The sequence below is a fragment of the Sus scrofa genome, chromosome 17 (genome assembly GCF_000003025.6).
Source record: "Sus scrofa isolate TJ Tabasco breed Duroc chromosome 17, Sscrofa11.1, whole genome shotgun sequence".
Lineage (NCBI taxonomy): Eukaryota > Metazoa > Chordata > Mammalia > Artiodactyla > Suidae > Sus > Sus scrofa.
In genome coordinates this window covers 51,200,516-51,223,743 of record NC_010459.5, presented here as the reverse complement: position 1 = coordinate 51,223,743, position 23,228 = coordinate 51,200,516, and the positions used below count along the sequence as shown (strand labels likewise).

Below are 23,228 nucleotides of genomic sequence, written 5' to 3'. Positions count from 1 at the left end.
TCCCAGGCTAGGGGTGAGACCAGAGCTGCAGCTGCCGGCCACGGCCTCATCAGCTCAGGATCCAAGCCAGGATCTGAGACATACCTGCGATCTACACCTCAGCTCATGGCCACACTGGGTCCTTAACCCACTGGGTGAAGCCAAGCATCGAACCGGCATCCTCATGAATACTAGTCAGATTCGTAACCCACTGAGCCACAACAGGAACTCCCAGATTTCTTTTTTTAATACTTTTTTTCCTTCCTTTTGGCCATGTCTGCAGCATGTGGAAGTTCCTGGGCCAGGGATCGAACCTGTGCCACAGCAGCCAGCCCAAGCTGCTGCAGTGACAATGCCGGATCCTTAATCTGCTATGTCACAGGAGAAGTTCCAGGGACATATTTCTTTGATGAACACCCTTTCCTACCCAAATAAGCGCAACATCCATGTAATTCTCTCCCCCAAATCTGCAAGCCCTGGGGGTCATCCCCGCCTAGAGGTCATGGGTGACATTTCAGACACTTCCAGGATAGTTGGCATTAAAACCGCAGTAAGCATGAGGGCCCTGATGGATCCCGTTGCCTGGACCAAGAACCCGCGGGTGGGGCCTGTCGTCCCTGGCAGAGAGCAGGGCCCAGGGCGGCTTCAACTGCCAGGACCTTGACTGATTACTCAGCCGGCCCAGAGCCCCTCCGCCCCAATCCACCTTCTCCAGGGGCTCCAAGTCAAGCCTCTGACAGCAACCATCTGTAATAAAGTATTTTGGGGTCTGGAAAAGTGGTTCTTCTTTGGGCACGATTTTTTTTTTCACTTAATTGTCCCCTTACCTCCAACTCCCACGCTTAAAAGCAAAACTCCACTGGGCAAAAGAAACACATCATTTTATTCCACATCTCTTAAGCAAACAAAAACACATTGGAATTCCACGGCTCCCTGAGGGACATGGCTGCTGGCGCTGAGTCCTGCTCTGGAAGGCTCTGGATGTCAAGCCAGAGCAGTGACGTTTACCTCCAGGCTGCAGTCTCCTGGCCTCTGGCCTTGACCCTTCCCTTTCTCTGTTCTGTTTTCCCAAATCTCCTGGACCCATCTCTCTAAGCCGCCATCTGCCCACACAGGAAGGAAAAGAGAGGTCACAGTGTAAATATTTAGCCTGAAGGTCTTGGAGAGAGTTTGGGGGAGGCTCCTGGCAGCAAGGTTCAAGGCTCAGATGACCATGCAGCCTCTCCCAACGGCACGTCTTGGTACTTCCTCTGCCCTCTGTGCCCACCTCCCTAAGCCCCATCATCTAGGGCAATCAGCGGTGGCACCCAGAGGAGGCTTGGTGGTGGTGGGTGAAGCTGGCTCCCCCTTAAGCTCCATCACTGCTCCCAAAGCCACCTCCAGTCAATATACAATCTAAGTTAATGCCACTCACCTCCTTAGCAGGCTGCTCCTTTGGACCAGACTGCTGCCCCAAACCCCTTCCACATAGTCACAGATCTGCCACTGCAAACTTCTGACCTCCTTCCCAGCAGGGGTTCACGCCTGGGGCTCAGAGCCAGACATGAACTCGAATCCTGCTGCTTCTTAGCTGGAGGACTGTGGGCAAGATGCTTTGGCTCTGAGCTTCCACCTCCTCCCTGTACAATGAGGACAATGCAGCAGGACTGAACTGGGGCTAATTTTGCCCCTGGGAAACATTTGGCAAAGTCTGGAGACATTCTTCAGGGGGGGAGGTGTCTTATTAGTCAAACATTGTGTTTCCAATCATTTGGATGTGTTCATTTGTTCTGTTGTGAATGTAATATGTTTAAGGGTGGCTACAAAAGTGGCATGAAAAATCGTCTTGGTCTGCCTGCCATTGGAACCAGCAGAGCCAAAGAAGGTGCGGCCGCCGAGCAGCCGGCACTCCCCCCTCCTCTCCTGATCTGGCCTGGCCGCTACCCAGAGGCTTTGCGACCGCGAGCCCACAGCCTGCCCCATGGCTGACAGGAGCTTTTTGTTTGGTAGTCGCTCCTCTAAAACGTTTAAACCAAAGAGGAACATTCCAGAGGGTTCTCACCAGTATGAGCTCTTAAAGCATGCAGAGGCCACCCTTGGCAGCGGGAACCTGCGGATGGCTGCCGTGCTTCCTGAGGGGGAAGAGCTAAATGAATGGGTCGCCGTGAACACGGTGGATTTCTTTAATCAGATCAACATGCGTTATGGAACAATCACAGACTTTTGCGCAGAAGAAAGTTGTCCAGTGATGTCGGCTGGCCCCAAATGTGAACATCGTTGGGCAGATGGAACAAACATAAAGAAGCCTATTAAGTGCTCTGCCCCAAAGTGTATTGATTATCTGATGACGTGGGCTCAGGACCCCTTGGATGATGAGACATTATTTCCGTCAAGAAATTGGTGTCCCATTCCCAAAGAATTTCATGTCTGTGGCAAAAACGATACTCAAACGCCTCTTTAGGGTTTATGCCGACTCTTATCATCAGCATTTTGACCCTGTGATCCAATTCGAGGAGGAAGCGCATCTCAATACATCTTTCAAGCACTTTATTTTTTTTGTCCAGGAATTCAACCTTATTGAGAGGAGAGAGCTTGTACCCCTCCAAGAACTGATTGAAAAACTCACTTCAAAGGACAAATAAAAGGATGCAGACCTGTGCAAATTATTCCTCAAATGAAGCTGTATGGAGTACATTTGGATTTTGTTTATATTTAGCTTGGTTGCTTTTGTCTTAGGTTTGGGGGGGCTTGTTTGGGTTCCTTTTCCTTTCTTCTGAATAAATGAAACCATATCCTAAAAATAAAAAAAAATCAACTTTACTATGAAATAGTTGGGCTGGTAGCGTCCTGACACCATTTGTTCTTCTGTTCAGTGTAACAGCTAAAGGACTTCCGTTACTGAGGTTCTTCTCTTGGAATTCGATCCTGTCATCTCTGTGGGTCACATCCTCTTCCCTTTTTAAAGTATTGGATGTAATCTACCCTTAGGAGAGAACGACTCCTTGTGTAATGCTGTTGTAGCTGGGGGCACCTTGGAAAGGTTTGTAAAGTTAGCTTTGACTTGGAGCATGGATGCCTTAGGACTTTTCCATTTGTGCTTTACACAATCTCATTAAATACCTGCAATATATTTTTTACATAGTGTTTTATTTTGTTTTGTTGATTTTTAGGGCTGTACCCACGGCATATGGAAGTTCCCAGGCTAGGGGTCGAATCAGAGCTGTAGTCGCTGGCCTATGCCAGAGCCACAGCAACTCGGGATCCGAGCCACGTCTGCGACCTACTCACAGCTCACAGCAACGCCGGATCCTTAACCCACTGAGCGAGGCCAGGGATCAAACCTGCAACCTCATGGTTCCTAGTCGGATTTGTTAACCACTGAGCCACAACGGGGACTTATCTTATTTAGTTCTTAGCAGAACCTGGAGAGGCAAAGACTAAGATTATCTCCATTTCAGAGAAAGGAAAACCAAGGCTCAGAGAGGCTCAGTAACTGGCCTAAAGTCACACAGCTAGTGAGTGGCAGAGTTAGGATTTGAAACTAAGTCTGGCTGAGTTCAGATCTTTCTTTCTTTATTTTTCAGTCTCTTTCTCGCTTTATTAAAGTATGGTTGATTTACAATGTTGTGCCTGTTTCTGCTGTACAGCAGAGTGACTCAGTCATACATATATATACATATTTGAAAATATTATTTTCCATCATGGCCTATCCCAGGAGACTGGCTATAGTTCCTTGTGCTCTGCAGCTGATCTTTAAACTGAAATGTTACTCAGCATCTCTGGACTCCCTAAAACTGAGTGTGCTTCGGAATTGCCTCAGAGGAGGGTCTGTTAAAATGAAAAGCCTCGGAATTCCCTGGTGGCACAAGGGGTTAAGGATCTGGCATTGTCACTGCTGTGGCTTGGATTGCAGCTGTGGCAGGGGTTCCATCCCTGGCCTGGGAACTTCCGAAGGCTTTGGGTGCAGCCAAATAAATAAATAAACGAGGAGCCCATCTATGGTAGACCCCAGGAATCTGTGTTTGGACAGCCTGTTCCTCGTCTCTGCTTGTAGGTGATCTGACGCTGATGGTCTGTGGACCACATTTGGAAAAAGACCCTCAGATCTTGCTGCTGCTCTTCCTAAAACCATCGATGGTGCCCTTTTGCCCTCAGACTTGAATCCAAAGCCCTGAGCAGGTAATGTACCCTCTTTCTCTCCTCCACTCTGGTTTCTGAGTTTGTGTCATCTCTCACCCCTGTTGTAGGTGCCACACCCTCTGCCTGCAGCTCTCCCCCTCTCCTAGTCCGGTTGGTTCCTGCAGGTCCTGGATCCTAGCCTCATTGGGCAGCCTAACTTTGGACAAGGTCTTCACTCTTTTGGGGTCTCTGCTTCTCCACTGGAGCCACAAGGGTTTGAGTAGATGCTGGTCTGTGAACAGAACAGCCAGAGCAGGCTCTAACCACTAAAGGTGGCATTGGGGATGCCCCTCTTGGTTGTGGGCCAGCAGCCTGTTTTCCTGGCAGATGCTAAGCTCCAAGTCACGTAGCTGAAATGCTCCAGGGAAGTCCAGACCCAGCATCTTGGCTGCTGCTTTGGCCAAATCAGTGTTTCCCCACCTTATCTCCAACCAGCTTGCTCATAAAGTTTAGACACTTGGCCTCAAGTTGGGAAATCTGATGATTCAGAGAGAAAGCATCTTCAGCCGTCCCCTGACCCCAGAAACCTCTACTCCCCGACAGGAACACACCCTTTGCGACAGAGAAATGTACTTTCCCCAACAGCAGTTCTTCATGGAGACAGGAGGAAACCAAGGCCCAGAGAGGAAAAACAGCTTCCCTAAAACCACACATCCAGCCAGCAGTATGCCTGCATAAGGTATTTACTGAGCACCTACTGTGTGTAAGTCCTCGTGGCAGATGCTGGGAAGACAGTGGTGAACAGGACAAAGATGGAAACAGTTCTCTGGGGGATTTCAGTCTTGGCAGGAGAGGCCTGATCATATTAAAAGCTGACACAAAGCTCTTATCATGTGCTGGTCACCCTTTAAAGTGCTTTATGTGATTAACTTATTTAATCCTCATAACAGCCTAAGCAGGTGGCTACTGTCATTTTACAGTAAGGAAACAGGCACAGTAAGGTTAAGACACTTGCCTGAGCTCACACAGCTGGGGCAGGGGGCTAAATGCTGGACTTCTGAGATATCTTGCGATGAGGAGATTATTCTAGATTGTCCAGGAGGACTCTAAGTGCCACCACACATGTCATTATAAGAGGAAGGCGGGAGTTCCCCTCGTGATTCAGTGGGTCAAGAACCTGACTAATATCCATGAGGACTCGGGTTCAATCCCTGGCCTCACTCAGTGGGTTAAGGATCCAGCGTTGCACAGAAGTAGAACAAACAATCCCAAAATTTATATGGAACCATAAAAGACCCAGAACTGCCAAAGCAATCCTGAGGAACAAAAACCAAGCAGGAGGCATCACTCTCCCAGACTTCAGGCAATATTACATAGCCACAGTAATCAAGACAGAGTGGTACTGGTACCAAAACAGACATACAGACCAATGGAGCAGAATAGAGAACCCAGAAATAAACCCAGACGCCTATGGTCAATTAATTTTTGACAAAGGAGCAAGAATATAAAATGGGAAAAAGAGTCTTTTCAGCAAGTGGTGCTGGGAAAACTGGACAGTCACATGTAAATCAATGAACCTGGAAAACACCCTCACACCATAAACAAAAATAAACTCAAAATGGCTTAGACTTAAATTTAAGACAAGACACCATCAAACTCCTAGAAGAGAACATAGGCAAACATTCTCTGACATCAACTTTACAAATGTTTTCTCAGGTCAGTCTCCCAAGGCAACAGAAATAAAAGCAAAAATAAACCAACGGGACTTAATCAAACTGACAAGCTTTTGCACAGCAGAGGAAACCATTAAAAAAAAAAAAGACAACCTACAGAATGGGAAAAAATAGTTTCAAACAATGCAACTGACAAGGGCTTAATCTCCAAAATATACAAACAACTTATACACCTCAACAGTAAAAAAATCCAGCAACCCATTTGAAAAATGGTCAAAAGACCTGAATAGACATTTCTCCAAAGCAGATATACAGATGGCCAATAAGCACATGAAAAGATGCTCAACATCACTGATTATTAGAGAAATGCAAATCAAAACTCCCATGAGGTACCACCTCACACCAGTCAGAATGGCCATCATTAATAAGTCCACAAATAACAAATGCTGGAGAGGGTGTGGAGGAAAGGGAACCTTCCTACATTGTTGGTGGGAATGTAAATTGGTACAACCACTATGGAGAACAGTATGGAGGTACCTCAGAAAACTAAATATAGAACTACCATATGACCCAGCAATCCCACTCTTGGGCATATACCCAGAAAAAAATAACCTTGAAAAAGATACATGTACCTGTATGTTCATTACAGCATTATTCACAATAGCAAAGACATGGAAACAACTTAAATGTCCATCGACAGATGACTGGATTAAGACTATGTGGTATAGATACACAATGGAATACTACCCAGCCATTAAGAAAGAGAAAAAAAAAAAAAAAAAAAAAAGGAGTTCCCGTTATGGCTCAGTGGTCATCGAATCCGACTAGGAACCATGAGGTTGTGGGTTCGATCCCTGACCTTGCTCAGTGGGTTAGGGAGCTGGCGTTGCCATGAGCTGTGGTGTAGGTTGCAAACACGGCTCAGATCCCTGTGTTGCTGTAGCTGTGGCTCAGGCCGGTGGCTACAGCTCCATAGCCTGGGAACCTCCATATGCCACGGGAGCGGCCCAAGAAATGGCAAAAAGACAAAAATAGAGAGAGAGAGAAAAAGAAAGAGCAAAATAATGCCATTTGCAGCAACTTGAATGGAACTAGAGACTCTCATACTAAGTGAAGTCAGAAAGAGAAAGACAAATACCACATTGTATCACTTACATGTGGAATCTAAACTATAACACAGATAATGCTGCAAGTGCGGCCTTTAAAAAAAGACCAAAAAAAAAAAAACAAAAAACAAAAACAAAAACAACACAGAAGAACTTATCTATGAAATAGAAACAGGCTCACAGACATAGAGAATAGACTTTCGGTTGCCAAAGGGGGATGAGGGAGGGATGGATTGGGAGTTTAGAGTTAGCAGATGCAAACTACTACACATAGAGTGGATAAATAACAAGCTCCTACTGGATATTCAATATCCTAGGGTAAACCATAATGGAAAAGAATGTAAAAAAGAATGTATATGTGTATAACTGAGTCACTTTGCTGTACAGTAGAAGTTAACACAACGCCATAAATCAGCTATACTCAATACAAAATAAATTAAGAAAAGAAAAAAAGATCCAGCCTTGCCTTGAGCTGTGGTGTAGGTCACAGACAAAGCTTGGATCTGGTGTTGCAGTGCCTGTGGTGTAGGCCCACAGCTTCAGCTCCAATTCAACCTCTATCCTGGGAACCTCTGTATGCCATGAGTGGGGCCTTAAAAAGACAAAAAAAAAAAAAAAAAAAAAAAAAAAAAAAAAGAGGAAGGCAGAGGAAGAATAGATGGACACAGGGAAGACAAGGTGCCTGAAGACAGTGGCGGAGGTGGCAGTGTTGTGGCAGCGAGCAAAAGGAGTGCAGGCAGCCCCTTTGCAGCAAGGAGGAAGGAAGGCCTCCCCAGAGTCTCCAGAGGGAGCATCGCCCTGCCAGCATCATGGTTTTCACCCCATGAAACTGATGCTGACTTTCTGTGAGAGAACAAGTTTCTGTTGTAAGTCACCAAGTTTGTGGTAATTTGTGGCAGCCACTGGAAACTAATACAGCTAGTAAGTGGCTCAGCCAGGATTTGAACCTTGAATGAGGCAGCCTTTCAGTGTTCAGCTTTCACGAATGCACCTTACCTCTGCTCCCTTGGCTTCTGACAATCCCAGTCCTGCCAGAAGGCAGATAGATCACTCAAAAGCAAATTCCTGCTTTTTCTCGTTTTCTGCTGGTTGGAAGGCAAGTGTGAAGGCAGGAGCTAGAGCAGCCACCTTGTACTGAGATAATTGAAGCTGCATGGTAGGAACGGCTGAGCTAGCTCACCAGCCCTGGGTCAGTGATCTCTAAATTGTTACACTAGAGATGGAAATAAATTTCTATGCTGTTAGAAAGAGAGAAAGAAATAAAGAAAAGAGGAAGAGAGAGAGTAAAGAAAGAAAAAGAGAGAAAAGGAAAGGACCTCATGATCTGAGTTCCTACCAGAAATGCCTGTGAGTTCACAGGCTGCCTCTAACTCTTTTGGGGAAAGAAATGAGCAGCATCTATTTTAAGAACCATTTTCCTGTTAGATTCCTTATGTAAGGAAGCCTCATTGCCATCTTGGAGTCAAGGCTAGAAAAATATTTGCCTTTAGACAAACTTGTACATGGTTTCTTTTTCTTTTTTTTCCTGCCCCTCCCCCACTTCATCCTTCATTAAATATCAGGTGAACAGGCTGATATGACTCAATAATTTCTCTTTTCACCTTGGCTGCTGGGAACTCAACTAAAATCAGTATTCAGATGTCATGATTAAATCATCTCAGGTACATGGTAATATATGTGTCCATGCTCCACTAAATCTGGTTCATCACTTCGTGTTTGTAGTTGTTCTAGGAGACTTAGTAGACTAGAACAAGCTCAAATTTATCTGTCTCTCTCTCACCAGGTGGGAAAATTCTTTGAGTTTCAGTTTCCTTACTTGCAAAATGGGGAGGATAATCATAGTGCAATAGATTCCCCAAGATTCATCCCACCCTTCTGGTAATAGAACCCATGTCTCATTTTATCTATCTATCTATCTATCTATCTATCTATCTATCTATCTATCTATCTATCTATCCATCTATCCATCCATCCATCCATCCATCCATCCATCCATCCATCCATCCATCCATCCATCCATCCATCCATCCATCTATCTATCTATCTATCTATCTATCTATCTATCTATCTATCTATCTATCTATCTATCTATCTATCTATCTATCTATCTTTTTAGGGCTGCACCCATGGCATATGGAAGTTCCCAGGCTAGGGTTTGAGTCAGAGCTGCAGCTGCTGAACTATGCCACAGCCACAGCAACCCCAGATCCAAGCCACATTTGCCACCTATACTGAAGCTTGGGGCAATGCCAGATCCTTAACCCACTGAGCGAGGACGAAGATCAAACCCACCTCCTCACGGATACTAGTTGGGTTCTTAACCCGCTGAGCCACAATGGGAACTCCTCACATGTCTCATTTTAGAAAGCACCCCACCTCCATTCAGACCACATGATTCTGGCAGACTGACCCCTGTATCTGTCACTTTTTGGTATGTAACAAATTGTTCTAAAACTCAGTGGCTTAAAATAATGTGTTATTGTCCACAAATCAGTGGATCCACAGGGCAGTTTTGGTCTTAGCTGGCCTCTGGCCTCTGGGGTCAGCTGCAGCTTGGGTAGGCATTTTCCCATTTGGGGAGGTCAGCTGGATCTTGGCTGGTCTAGGACAGCCTCTGCTGGGGGACTGGAATCTCTTTCATGTGGTTTCCCATCCTCCAGCAGACTAGCCCAGGCTTGTTCTCACGGCGGTTTTACAGGGTTCCAAGAGAGAGTAGAAGGAGCAAGGATTCTTGAGCCTCCACTGGGAACAGGTACAGCCTCGCTTCCCCACATTCCATTGGCCAGAACAAGTCTCAAGGCCAGAACATGTAGAATAAGCTCACGTTACAAAGAACATGAGTCCAAGGAGGCCAGTAATGACTCATCAGTGTAGTCAAACTACTCCATCTCCAATGCCACCTCCAGAAATTGGCAGGCGATCTGGGCCTGGCCAATGTGAGCATCCCATATGGCTTTGGGGATTAGTAAAGGGATTTGCATCAGACTTAAATAAAGCCAACCCTAGTCAGCCTCAGACTTTCTCTAAGACAAAGAGACTCCCTTCCCACCAGGGTTGCTGAGCTGGCAGGATACAAGGGCTGCTAAAAGCCATAGTGACACAACACAGGGAGAGGCTGCCTGAGGGTGAAGCCAACACAGAGGAAAGAGAACTGAAAGATGGAGTGAAATGAGCCCGGACATCCTGGAGTTCCTGGATCCTGCTGTACCTGAAGTTGTTTTCCCCCAAGCTTCCTGAAGCCAGGATTCCAACCCTGAACTTTCTTTGCTTGAGCCAATAAATTACCTTTTCTTTTATTTCTTTTTTTCCTCAAGCCGATTTCAGTTTAGTTCCTATCATTTGCAATGAAAAGCATAGACAAATGGTTCTCATACTGAGCATACTTGTGGATAAGTTAGAGAAAGTTTTTCCTTTGGGGATCAAGGGACATACATGAATCACTTGGAGCATAGAAGCTTCTGAATCTTGTCCCATCACTGGGAATGGGAGCAGAGAAAAGCCAGGCTTTGGAGTCAGACACCCTGGAGGCTTATGCGCCTCCATTGCTGGCAAGCTCCCCAACACTGGTTAAGGGAGTCATGATTCTTCCTGCCAGGAGTGGTTATGAAGATTCCAGGAGCGCATGCACCTGTGCCTGCCAGTGCAGGGGGATGTTCATTAACGGAACTTCTGAACTTGATCTTTCTTCCTGGATAAGGTGCAGGCAGAGGTCATCTTGGAGAGCAGCAGGGGAGGGAGGGTGGGAAAATGAACAACCATGCTTGTCCCCGAAACACTCGAGTGAGGCTGGCCTTCCCTGAAATTTTAAATGATTAGCCTGGCTTCAAGTTCTGTATTTTTTACCACGTGAAGCCCATGACAAGATTGGACTGAGGACAGAGGACAGAGGCAGAGCGTTTTGTGGTGTTTACAATACTCCAAACCCTGTTGACATATGTCCCCCCAAGAGAAACCGAGGCCCAGAGAGGTTAAATGACTTGCCCAAGGCCACACAGTAATTGGCAGGGCTGGGATTTGAACCCAGGTCCTCTGGCTCCAGAATATCCCTCTCTTCTGTTCATTGCACTAGATTTTTCTTTGCCTATCCAAATTCAAAGTGAGGAAATTTTCAACCATAGTAGTATCCATGTAAAGAAGGCTTTAATTTTTGTGTGCAGAAAGGAACATTCCAGAACTTATAAACTAGCCATCCTTGGGCTGCCTCTAACCTGACCGTGTTTATTTGGTCCATGCAGTGCTTTATGTGTTGGAAAAATAAGACTCCCCCTCCCCCCCGCCCCGGCTTCTCCTAAAAACCCTAGGGCTGGAGTGGAGGGGGGTGCCAATTTGAAGGAGGGGTCTGTTCACTGTGGGAAGAGCCGGAAGGGGAGACTCGAGCCCTGAATGCGGCTCAGTCTAAGGTGGTTTTCTGAGCCCTGGGAGGAGGCCTCATCTGGGTCAGGGCACCTCCCCGGGAGCCAGCCATTCATCCTTCCAGGAGCACAATGTCCTCTTTTTCCCCCGCTGGCTTTGAGAGGAAAGGCAGCTGGGGCCGCTGGTTGGATCCCAGACTCCACTGGCCCTGGGCTCGGTGGCCTTACCTATCCCTGCCCCTGTCTGGGCTTCCCTTTCCTCCTCTGTAAAAGGGGCACGCGGCCATCTCTGCCCAACTTCCTACCTTCCCACTCCATTCCTGTTCCTCATTTGGGGACTCACCCTTCCCCCCTTGTTTGTGCCTGCAGGTCAGTGGGTGGGCACGTGACCCAGACTCAGCCAGTCAGACTCTCTCGGGAGAACCAGGAACTTAAGGGGAAGAGGAGAGCTCGGGGGTCCCGAGGGCCTTGCCCTTTGGTTCCTACCCCCACACCCTGGCTCCTGCTTCTCAAGGTCCTGGAGCTGATCTGTTACTATCCTTCCAAGGGTTTTTAGAAAATACAGCCAGGAGTTTCAGCTGTGGCATAGTGGATTAAGAATCCGACTGCATTGGCTTGGGTCACTGCAGAGGTGAGGGTTTGATCCTTGGTCAGCTGTGGCTCAAATTCAGTCCCTGGCCTGGGAACTTCCATATGCCACAGATGCGGCCATTAAAAAAAAGAAAAGAAAAGAAAAGAGAATTCCTGCTGTGGCTCAATGGGTTAAGAACCTGATATAGTGTCCTTGAAGATGAGCGTTTGATCCCTGGCCCCACTCAGTGGGTTAGGATCTGACGCTGCTGTGGCTGTGGTGTAGGCTGGCAGCTGCAGCTCTGATTCAACCCCTAGCCTAAGAACTTCCATATACTGAAGATTCGGCCCTAAAAAAAAAAAAAAAAAAAGGAGAAATAAAATACAACCAGCCACATTAACTTCATCACATCCTAAATTCCTGAATGTGTTTGGATCTTTTTCTGGGCTTTCATTTTTTTTCCCCCATTAATCTATTGATATAGCCCACTACAATACTGTTTGAATTATTGAGATTTAATTTTATTTTCCATTAGACCTATTGACTTTATTTGTTGTTTTATGGCCTTGCCCTTGGCATGTGGATGTTCCCAGGCCAGGGATTGACCTATGCCACAGCAGCAACCCAAGCTGCTGCAGTGACAATGTCAGATCCCTTAACCCACTGTGCCACAGGGGAACTTCTGAATTACTGAGATGTTATGGCATGGTTTAACATCTGACAATGCTGTTCCCCTTTCTTCCAGAGATTTCTTGGATCTTTTTGCTTGTTTAATTTTCCATATGATTAATTTTAAAATGAGCATCTCTGGTTAAGAAGCTGGTAGTACTTTTATTGTGACAACAATTAACTTATAAATCAATTTAGAAATAACAGACATTATTTTCATAATGAAACTTCCCATGCAAAATCATGTGTACCTTTCTACTTGTTCAAGCATATTTTTGTGTTGAACCTGTGCTGCTGCAGAGGTAATGCTGGATCCTTAACCTGCTGCACCACAGCGGGAACTCCTTAAAAGTCTTTTTAAAGCCTGCTTTTTAGGAGTTCCCTTGAGAAGCATCAGGTTAAGGTGTTGTCACTGCAGCAGCTTGGGTGGCTTCTGTGGCTTATGTTTGATCCACGTGCTGTAGGTGTGGCCAAAAAAAAGGTCTGCTTTTTAAAAATTTGTTTTATTTTTTGTAGTAGTTCTTCCAATATTTGGGAAAGTTTGGAGTTTTTGTCTAACGTTTACCTTTATGCATATAACATGATATGATATCCTTAGTCCTTTATTTATTTTTTTTTTGTCTTTTTGCTATTTCTTTGAGCTGCTCCCGTGGCATATGGAGGTTCCCAGGCTAGGGGTCCAGTCGGAGCTGTAGCCACCGGCCTACGCCAGAGCCACAGCAACGTGGGATCCGAGCCGAGTCAGAGACCTACACCACAGCTCACGGCAACGTCGGATCCTTAACCCACTGAGCAAGGGCAGGGACCGAACCCGCAACCTCATGGTTCCTAGTCGGATTCGTTAACCACTGCGCCACAATGGGAACTCCTAGTCCTTTATTTTTTAAGACAATGTCTTTATGGGTTCCTTTTTTTTTTTTTTTTTTTTTTGTCTTTTTAGGGCTGCACCTACAGCATATGGAAGTTCCCAGGCTAGGGGTCGAATCAGAGCTACAGCTGCTGGCCTATGCCACAGCCACAGCAACGCCAGATCTGAGCCATGTCTGCGACCTACACCACAGCTCAGGGCAATGCTGGATCCTTAACCCACTGAGTGAGGCCAGGGATCGAACCTGCGTCCTCATGGATCCTAGTTGGATTCATTACTGCTGAGCCATGATGGGTACTCCTACTAGTTCCCTTTTACAAAACTGCATTTTCTCTTTCTCCCTTCCCTTTCCTTCCATTTCCTCATTTTAGTCGATCTTCTTTATTGCTTACTTTTGTAATGTTAATTACGCTTATAGTTGGATCACTTGATATATTGGCTTTGAACTCTCAGTCACTCAGAATCATTTTCTCTGGCACATAGTGTCACCTTTCAATGTGTGGATTTAAGCCTTCTTTTATTTTAAGTTTTCTTGAATTATATCTCTAAGTATTTGTTCTGCTCAATTATTTTGCATTTCTCCTTTGATGTCTCCAATTACGCATACATTGGCTCTCTTTCAGTATCATTTTTCCTTCTAGTCTTTCTACTGCTTTCTTTCTTTTTGGGGGGAAGGTGGGCGTTGCTGAGCCTGTGGCATGTGGAACTTTCCAGGCAAGTGACTGAGCCCGTACCACAGCAGTGATGGATCCTTAACTGCTAGGCCACCAGAGAACTTCTCTACTGCTTTCTTCACGTCTCATTCATTTTTTCTCTTTTGTCATCTACATTCCTCACTGTATTTTCTGCAAGATCTGTCCTCCTTCATGTTTTTTCCAAGTTTATCTGAACCTCTGCGATTTTCTTTGTTCTAGTTCCTTCCTGAACTCTGACAGCTCATGTTCATTCCCTCCTTTTGTCTGCATCTTTTTGCTGAATTCTTTAATTATGTGTGCTTTATTGTTTTCCTTCATAGAGGTAATTGCTCATTCAATTTTTTTTGTTTTTTTTTTTGCTTTTTTTGCTTTTATGCACCCTCAGCATATGGCAGTTCCCAGGCTAGGGGTCCAATCGGAGCTACAGCTGCTGGCCTACACAACAGCCATAGCAACACGGGATCCCAACTGTGTCTGCAATCTATACCACAGCTCACAGCAACCCTGGATCCTTAACCCACTGAGTGAGGCCAGGAATCGGACCCGAATCCTCATGGATCCTAGACAGGTTCGTTAACTGCTGAGCCACAAAGGAAACTCCCTCACTCAATTTTTTTAATTCATGCCAAAATTACTTAGATACAATTTTCATCCTCTCCATAACATTTTCCATCTGTTGGCAGATTTTTATGCTCTTTTCTGAGTGGTTTATGGTAGTATCTTTGTATCCAGGCTTTTACACTTATTTTTTTAAACTTGTCATTGGAAGGGCTTGATTTTTCTGGGTCAGCTGTTTTCTGATTGTCTCTCTGGGTGCTGGGAAGGAGGGTGGTGCCTTAGACATAATAACTAAAAAGTTTTCTCCTCTCTGCTAAAAAGACGGGCTGTTCCCTGTCTTCACTCTCGTGCTTTGTTGCATCGCCTCTGTTTCTCAGAATCAAGCCAGTTCCAAGAGGGCTTCTGCTATTCGCCGCAGCTCTTACACTCATTTTTTGTTTTTTCCTTTTCACAGCCACACTTGAGGGATATTGAAGTTCCCAGGCTAGGGGTTGAATGGGAGCTGTAGCTGCAGGCCTACGCCACAGTTACAGCCACAGCAACGCAGGATCCCAGATGTGTCTGCAGCCTACACCACTGCTCACGGCAATGCTGGATCCTTAACCCACTGAGCGAGGCCAGGGATCGAACCCACGTCCTCACAGAGACTGCCCTGGGTTCTTAATCCATTGAGCCACAACAAGAGCTCCCTTACACTCATTTTTATGAATAAGGGCTACGGCTTTCACCTCAGGGCAAGCACTCATCCCCAGAAAGTGCACTTTTGCTGTTGCTTTCTGAGATTTGCCACCACAGGACCCTCTTGCCACCTCCTGATGGCTTCGACCCTGTTTCAAAGCCACTCTTGGAAAATTTCATGCATACTATGAAGTTCTTGGATTTTTAACTCTCTCCCAGTTTAGCCCCAAATTGGAGCTTGTGGGTTTTTTCCCCCATTCTCTCGGATGCCTTGGTATAATTTGCAGAAGGAGAAGGGGAAATACTGCCTTCTGCAGCCACTTTCCTCCCCCATTCTCCTACTGGGGTCTTTCAGCTCTTCTGAGACACACGCAGAGCAGCTGTGACAGTTGCCCCCGTTTTCTCAGTGAGAAAACAGAGGCTCCGAGCTTCTCATGGGGCTGCAAGTGGCAGAAGGGCCAGCACGTGAGGTCTGTCTGTGAATCGGATCAACACGGTCTCTTTTCTCCTTACCTTCTGGGTCAGGCTGGGACTCAGGCCCGACAGCGGGGAGTAGAGGAGACCAAGGTCTGGCTGCCTCACTGTTTCCACTTGAAAGTGCCAAGGCCGCCGGTGGGGAGCCCCAGGGCCGCCTGTACCCCTGTCCTGGGGAAATCGAGAGAGGGGAGGCTGGCTGCAGCCTCTCTCCGCCAGCACCCGTCCCCCATTGCCCGGGCAGACAACCTGGAACACAGGCAGGACGTCGCGCCAGCCTCGTCTCCCAGCCCCAGATGAGGCCCACGCGGAACTAGCCTGGGAAAGCGGGACAGAAGCCTGCCTGCTCAGCCTGGCCTGCATCTGGGAGCTGCCCCCACCTCTGGGCTTCTTGCCAACCACATTCCCTACGCAATCCTGGCTCTCGTTGGGGGAGGACGCTGGAGGGCGGCTTTCCTGCAGCTGAAATCCTTGTTTAACAAATCTCCTAACACACAGTCATGCCCACATCGTATACACAATTCAGCCCCATGGCCTGGAGGTCAGAACAGAGGTTGTTCCTCCATCCCTCTGCCTCTGACCCAGATGTGGTTTTTCAACTCCCATACGAAAAAGACCAAATGAGAGGGGTTTGCCGTCTTCGTTTCCTCCTCTAAAATTTTTTTTTTTTCCTTTTTTTTAGGGTCGCACCTGTGGCATATGGAAGTTCCCAGGCTAGGGGTTGGTTGAATTGGAGCTGCAGCTGCTGGCCTACGCCACAGCCACAGCAACACCAGATCTGGGCGAGTCTGTGCCTGACACCACAGCTCGTGGCAACGCCAGATCTTTAACCCACTGAGTGAGGCCAGGGATCGAACCTGCATCCTCATGGATACTAGTTGGGTTCATTTTCACTGCGCCACAATGGGAACGCCACCTCCTCTGAAATTCCTAACAAAGGGGCTATTAGCACAGTGCTGGTAAATAAATACTTGTCAGTGTATGGTGAAAGAATTATACTTCTTTAATAAAATCCCTTTTCTTAAGTGCCTACTGTATGCATTAGACCCATGATCTTCCCAAACCCTCCCAGCCACCATGGTTCGTTGTACAGATGAGAAAGCCACGTCTCGAAGCATGGAAAGTAGCCTATTCTGTGTTGAACTGGTACGAAGAACATCTAACCAAATTGACTCCAAAACGTTGAAAGATAAAGCCTCAGTTAGTCAGGTTTTGCCGCTAACAAAACTCTCAAAACCTCCATGACTTTTAATAACAAAGTCTCAACTGTTCTCACTCGTGGGTCCCCAGTCAGCTGGGCAGTCTTGCTTCAAGACTTGAGTTCAGCCTTGCTCCTTGCGTCATGGCCAGTGCCAGAAACCAGGAAGGTTATGAGAAGACACATGATTCCTCTCGAACCCTCTACTGGAACTGGCAGCCCCTCGCTTCTTCACGTTCCACTGGCCGAAGCAAGTCACACGCCCGAGACCCCAGGGCTGGGTCAGGAGGTATTTTCTGCCACAGTGGGAGACACTGCAGACATGTGGCAGCGGGTGTGACCGTCTTAATTCCAGTAGAGGGAGGCTGTCCGAACTGCAGACCACATCTGCTCTACCGCAGGGCGGCTCTGGGGAGTTAATTCATAGTGTGACTTGGTAGTGACTCTCCCCAGGGTCCCAGATGGCAGATGGCCGCCACTGCCCTGAACCACTCCCCGGCCAGCCTCATCCCCTCAACACACTACAGACTGAAGGTTGAGAGTGTGACCAACCTTCGTGGTTGTCCAGGCCTGAGGGATTTCCTGGGACTTGGGACTTTCAGGACTAACGTCAGGAAAGTCTGGGCGACTGGGATGCCTTGGTTACCTGGGTGTGTAACAGACTGTTCCTGAACATTCAGGGGCACCTGGGGGTGATTGTGTGTGTGTGTGTGTGTGTGTGTGAGAGAGAGAGAGAGAGAGAGAGTGTGTGTGTGTGTGTGTGTGTGTGTGTGTGTGTGTGTTGCTGTTCCACAGCCCAACAGAGCAAACAAACAAACACTCAGTATTACATGGCGCTAAATCTAATAGTCATTTGGTCGCTCCTAGTTCCACAGGGAATTTCACTTGGCTGATTTTCTATACAAGCTCCCAACTTTCCTTCGTGTCAGCCTGGTCTTCACCTCTTCAAGCTTCCCCCTAAAACTCCATTATTCTTCCTTAATTCTACAGAGTGATTTAGTTCAACCTCTAAACTCCAGGTCTGTTTTGCATACTCCAAATGGCAAAGCCACTGGCCTTTGGCACAACTAAAGGGACGAAGTCTGGCGGCAGATGTGTGTTATTGGCCTATACTGTGTTTTAAAATCATGTGAGCCATTATTTCTGGTTTCTCTTGAGTCAGAAGACCTGGCAACACTGGCCAGGTATTTCTTCACGGCCACAGTTGGCTGAACTGTGTAGAGCGGCTTTTCCACTGTCCCCACCCCTCCCTAATGCCTCCCTGCTACGACAGTTCACTTCATACACTTTCCTTACTTGCTTGGAGACTTGATTTTGCCATCCTCTCTTTAGCAGCATAAAAATAATTGAAACTCTGCAGGCTTGGTCTCTCCTTCCCCTCTACCTCCCAAGCTGGCCCAGCTTTTGCAGGTGGAAGAATTCCTTCTTGCACTGATGTGATTCATGCATATAGAAGCACAAACAGTTAGCTTTTTGTTGTTGCTGGGTTTTTTTGTTTTTTTGTTTTTATTTTATTTTTTTTTGGTGGTTGTTTTAGGTGGCAGATGTACTTCTTAACTTCAGCAGCTGTGAAAAATGCACCTCTCAGGTCTTCTGTGTGGAGCCTAATTGACAGATGGACCATGGATTCATCCTCACAGTTGAATGGAGGCTGTGCTTCCCAGGAGCTACTCCCAGTTAATCGCGGAGGGAGGCCGGGATCCCAAGGCAGGCCCATTCCCTGGAGACACAGGGCTCCTCTGGAGCCTTAAGGACTTCCTGTCAGCCTTACTTTCAATCCAATATTTTATTTTATTTTATTTTTATTTATCTACTTATTTATTTATATATCTTTTTGCCCTTTTAGGGCCACACCCTCTGCATATGCAGGCTCCCAGACTAGGGGTCTAATCGGAGCTACAGCTGCCAGCCTACACCACAGCCACATCAGATCCTTAACCCACTGAGCGAGGTCAGGGATCGAACCCGTGTCCTCATGGATACTAGTCAGGTTCGTTACCGCTGAGCTACAACGGGAACTCCCTGAGTGCTTTTAGAACTGCACCATGGTCCACATCCAACCGAGCTTCCTCCTCCTTTTCCTTCCTCCCTCCTCTCCCCTTTCTCCCAGCCTCCTTTGGCTCCCAGCTCTCTGTCCTCTGTCGCACTTTCCCCAGTAAATCTCTTGTCTCATCGTGGCTGTCCCAGAGGACCTGAACTAACGCACCTTCTCACAGCAGATTTAGACAAACCAAAAGGAAGGGGAAGAGAGGGCTTCCAGGGAGGTAAACAGCAGAGCAAGGGGGTGGGGGTGGGAAAGCCCGGGGTGTGTTCTCCCCACAGGGAAGAATAGCCTGTCCTCAGAGGGCATCTGATTCCCAGGCTCCAGCCTATGAAAGGAAGTACTGTGTGTCTTTGGGTAAGTTTCTGAGCCTCTCTGGGCCTTCATTTCACCTTTTGCAAATTGGGAATAATAACAGTACCCATTATGAGTGTGTGTGTATCATTATAAATCAACTATACTTCAATACAAAAATAACAGCACTCATTTTATAAGGCGTTTACAGAGATTAAATGAGTAAATATGAGAAAGTGTTTCAAGTGGCCTAAGTTCCCAACCAAAGTTAGAGCTGTAATTATAGAAGTATTTAAAACTGCCCATCTCTGACGGGCTGGTTTTCAGCTTTGAAGACGGCAACACACATATTTTCCTTTCCTGACACAGCTGGTTTGTGGCCTTTAGGATGCAGACGTGAACCAGACCTGGGCCCTAGAGGAGAGGAAGCGGGTGCATGGGGTGGGAAGGGCCACCCGTTCCCAGGCGACGTCCCCCACTTGCGGAAGAAGTTGAGGTGTGACCTTATCCTTATGACCCTACAGCAGCCAGAGAAGAGAGTGGAAGCTGCGTGGGCTAGGAGAGTTTCCCAGATGTCTTGTCTCTAGTAGACAGTGGACATCTGGACACACAGGACATCAAAGACTCCTACAGGGGAGGGTCCGGATGCTCATTACTGGGTGGCAGCCCCTGGTAGAGCTGGAGGAAAGGAGGGATTTCCTGAGGTCCACCTGACATGTGGGTTTCACATCCCAGATGCAGTTTAGATCCTGGGGTTCAAATCCTGCAGGTAGCTCCCTGCCATCACTGCCAGCAACACACCCATTGCACAGATAATGTAATAGGCTCAGAGAGGTGACTTGTTTAGGTTTCAGACAGCAAGCAAGGAGGTAATGTGGGATTTGAACCTTGCTCTCGAACCCTTCACCGTGGGCTGAGGGGTCACTCTTGGGGTGGTCTCCTCACCTCTTCATTCCTTTTTGGCTTGTTTGTTTGTTGGCTTCACCTGCAGCAAGTGGAACTTCCCAGGCCAGGGTTCAAACCCATGCCGCAGCAGCAACCCGAGTCTTTGCAGTGACAACACTAGGTCCTTAACATGCTGCACCACAAGGGGACTTTTGTTTTTTAATGAAATGACACTTTTGAACACTCTCCACAGGCCAGTGCTGTGAGAGGTGCTCTGGATACATCATTACCTTATGTGGTCGTCAGCACAGCTATAACTGGAAGTCGTCTTAGTTAGGAATGTTTTTGGCTTCAGTTAAGAGAAAATCTGACTTCAGCAACATAGGTGTTTGATTATCTCATTAAACACGAAGTCTGGAGAGAAGTGGTCCCTGGGCTCTGTTTTGGGGCTCTGCAGTTTTCCTGGCCTTCCCTCATACAACGCCACCATCACATCCTTACACAATGATCCCCAAAGGAAAGGAGGCAAATAGGAAAAAATTTCCCAGAAGCCCCCAACACAAGTCCAGATGGCACCCACGTGGCCACCCCTGGACAAATCCCTAGCAAAGAGGGATGTCCCTGGCTGGCTCAGACCAATGGTGGGTCATTTCCTGGGAAACAGGCGGGGCCATCTTCCCGAACACCTGCTTGATTCCTGAATAAAATTGGATTTATTAGCGAGGGAGAAGCCAGGGCCCCCAAAACATTCTTCTCTCTGATGTGTGGGAATTTTGTCTCTGGATTGAGGGGGGAGGAGGACATGTTATTAGGGAGGGGTCTGGGCAGAGGTGATGCTGGTTTGCATTCAAGCAAGGGGTATGGGATTGGACAGCTAACACTTATTGAGCACCTACTGTGTGCCAGGCCCACGCTGGGTGATTTCTTTCTCTCATCATTTAATTCTGTCCTCACAATGGTCCTGTGAGGAAGGAAAGATTCTTCCCATTTTTTCATATAAGAAAACTGAGACCAAGCCTTGGTCACATGTGTGGTAGGAGACTGAATTGGAATACGTCTCCAATTCAGTCTGTTGTGGTGGCCTTCCACTAATGCTGTATGTCAGCCACTCTGACAGGTGTGTCGCCTGGATTAGGTCCTTTATTCCTTTCTCAATTTCACCAATGAGGCACCTCAGCTCAGGGAGGTGGAGGAGGCTGCCTGAGCTCATATGGTTTAGTGTCAGCCAGGCCAGACTGTGAACCCCATTGCCAGAGGCTACCCCATGGGGCTCCCCAAATTTGGAGAAAACTCTCCGGGCCTGTTCTCTGGCCTTTTTGGGATTGTTGGCTTTGTTGGCAGATAAGCTGGATAAATAAACAAGAGGTTCAAGAAACTCCCTTTGCCTTTTGATAGTCTGAATCTGCTGAGGCCACATGAGGGTCATCCAACTGCCTTGACAGCTGACATTAAACAGGAAAATAAATGAATCTCTAATTCATTTATGAATTAGAAATGTTAAGTACGGTCAAGGGGGAAAAAAAAAAAGAAAGAAGAAGAACAGTTCAAGGCACCAGACAGGGCTGATAAGACCACTTTAGACCAGGCAGTCAGGGGGCACTTCTTTGAGGAGATGACTGTTGAGCAGAGACAGAGGGATGAGGGATGTGATGAAAAAAGCCAGCTCCCCAAGTATCGGAGAGAAGAGTGTTCCAGTCAGAGGAAACAGCCAGTTCAAAGGCCCTGAGGTGGAACTGGTTTGGCACATTTGGGGCAGGATGAAAGATGAGTGTGGCTGGAGCAGAGAGGGCGAGGCAGGGAGTGGGAGGACATGAAGTCGAGGAAGCAAGGGCAGGAGGGGGCAGGCCAGGGTTCTAACAGGAACCTGTAGGGACTTGGGTTGTGTTTTGAGTGAGGTGGAGCCCTGGAGGGTTCTGAGCAGGATTCAGGTGGAAGATCTGACTTCGTTTCTAGCAGGCTCCTTCTGACTACAGCAGGGAGAACGGACTGCAGAGAGATGAGGGCTGAAGCCAGGAGACCAGCAAGGAGTAACAGCTCGTCCAGGGGGCAATGGGTAAGATGAAATGAAACCTGTGCCTGAATTCACCAGGCAGAGAGTGGCAGTCACAGGATTAGAATCAGACCTCCTGGGTCCCAGCTCCACGCTCTGCCCACTGTCTCACAAAATGCACATGTGCCCAGCATCCAGGGGCACCACCTTAGGCTGAAGGATGTTTGATGGGATTTCTTTTCCAGTATGTTCTCTATGAAACGACGGTGAGATAGGTTAACTAGCCTAAAATTGTACTCAGACTGCCTCCATGGAAAAAGTCCATCTTGTATCTTGGAAAAAAACCCAAAGACAAAACCCAAAAAACCCTCACATGTGCCCAGCACTCATAGTTTGCAATTCCCTTTGCTGACACGCTCTCATCAATCCTTCAGAGAAACCCCTTAAGGCAAAGTACAACTGTGATTTAAGAAACCGGCGGTAAGCTCCCAGAGGTAAGCTCCCTGGTGGAGGATTCCCAGGTGTAAATGAGGGTGGGGTGTGTGGAAGGGGTGCTAAGTGGTGGGTTCCAGGCCTTCCAGCTGGGAGCCCAGGTTCTCACCAGCAGCCAGGGGTGGCCTCTTGCAGAGCCACTAGCACCAGAGCCCAGCATCCTAAGTGCCAGATAACTGTGACAATGGCCACTATATTCCGAGCCCCTGCCGCGCTCCAGGTACAGATCTGGGCGCTTCACATCATCGGTGTGTCCCTCACAGCAGTTGAGGCTGGGGTACTCAGAGCCAGGTCCGGTCCAACTCCATCCCTCCCAGACCAACAGCATAGAAAACGAATGGTCTCTAGTCCTTCTGGGGCAGGGATGCGTCGGTGTCGGGGGGCGGGGGGCAGAGTGTGGGGACGGCTCAGGTGGCACGTCGGGGAGTCCAAGGCCCGCCACAATCCCTCCTCCCCCACCACGTAGCCTCCATCCTCACACTTCCTTCTCCATCCCCATTCCCCTCCGCCTCCCCGTATTCCTTTCCTTTTTCTTCCCCAAATCCCCACCCAGCCCTCTCTGTACATCCCCCAACCCCTTCTCCTACATCACTCCTCCCGTCCTCTA

The 23,228-nt window shown here is 47.6% G+C and overlaps 1 pseudogene; it reads left to right on the top strand.

Moving 5' to 3' along the window:
- LOC110257424 lies at positions 258-3,122 on the top strand (annotated as a pseudogene).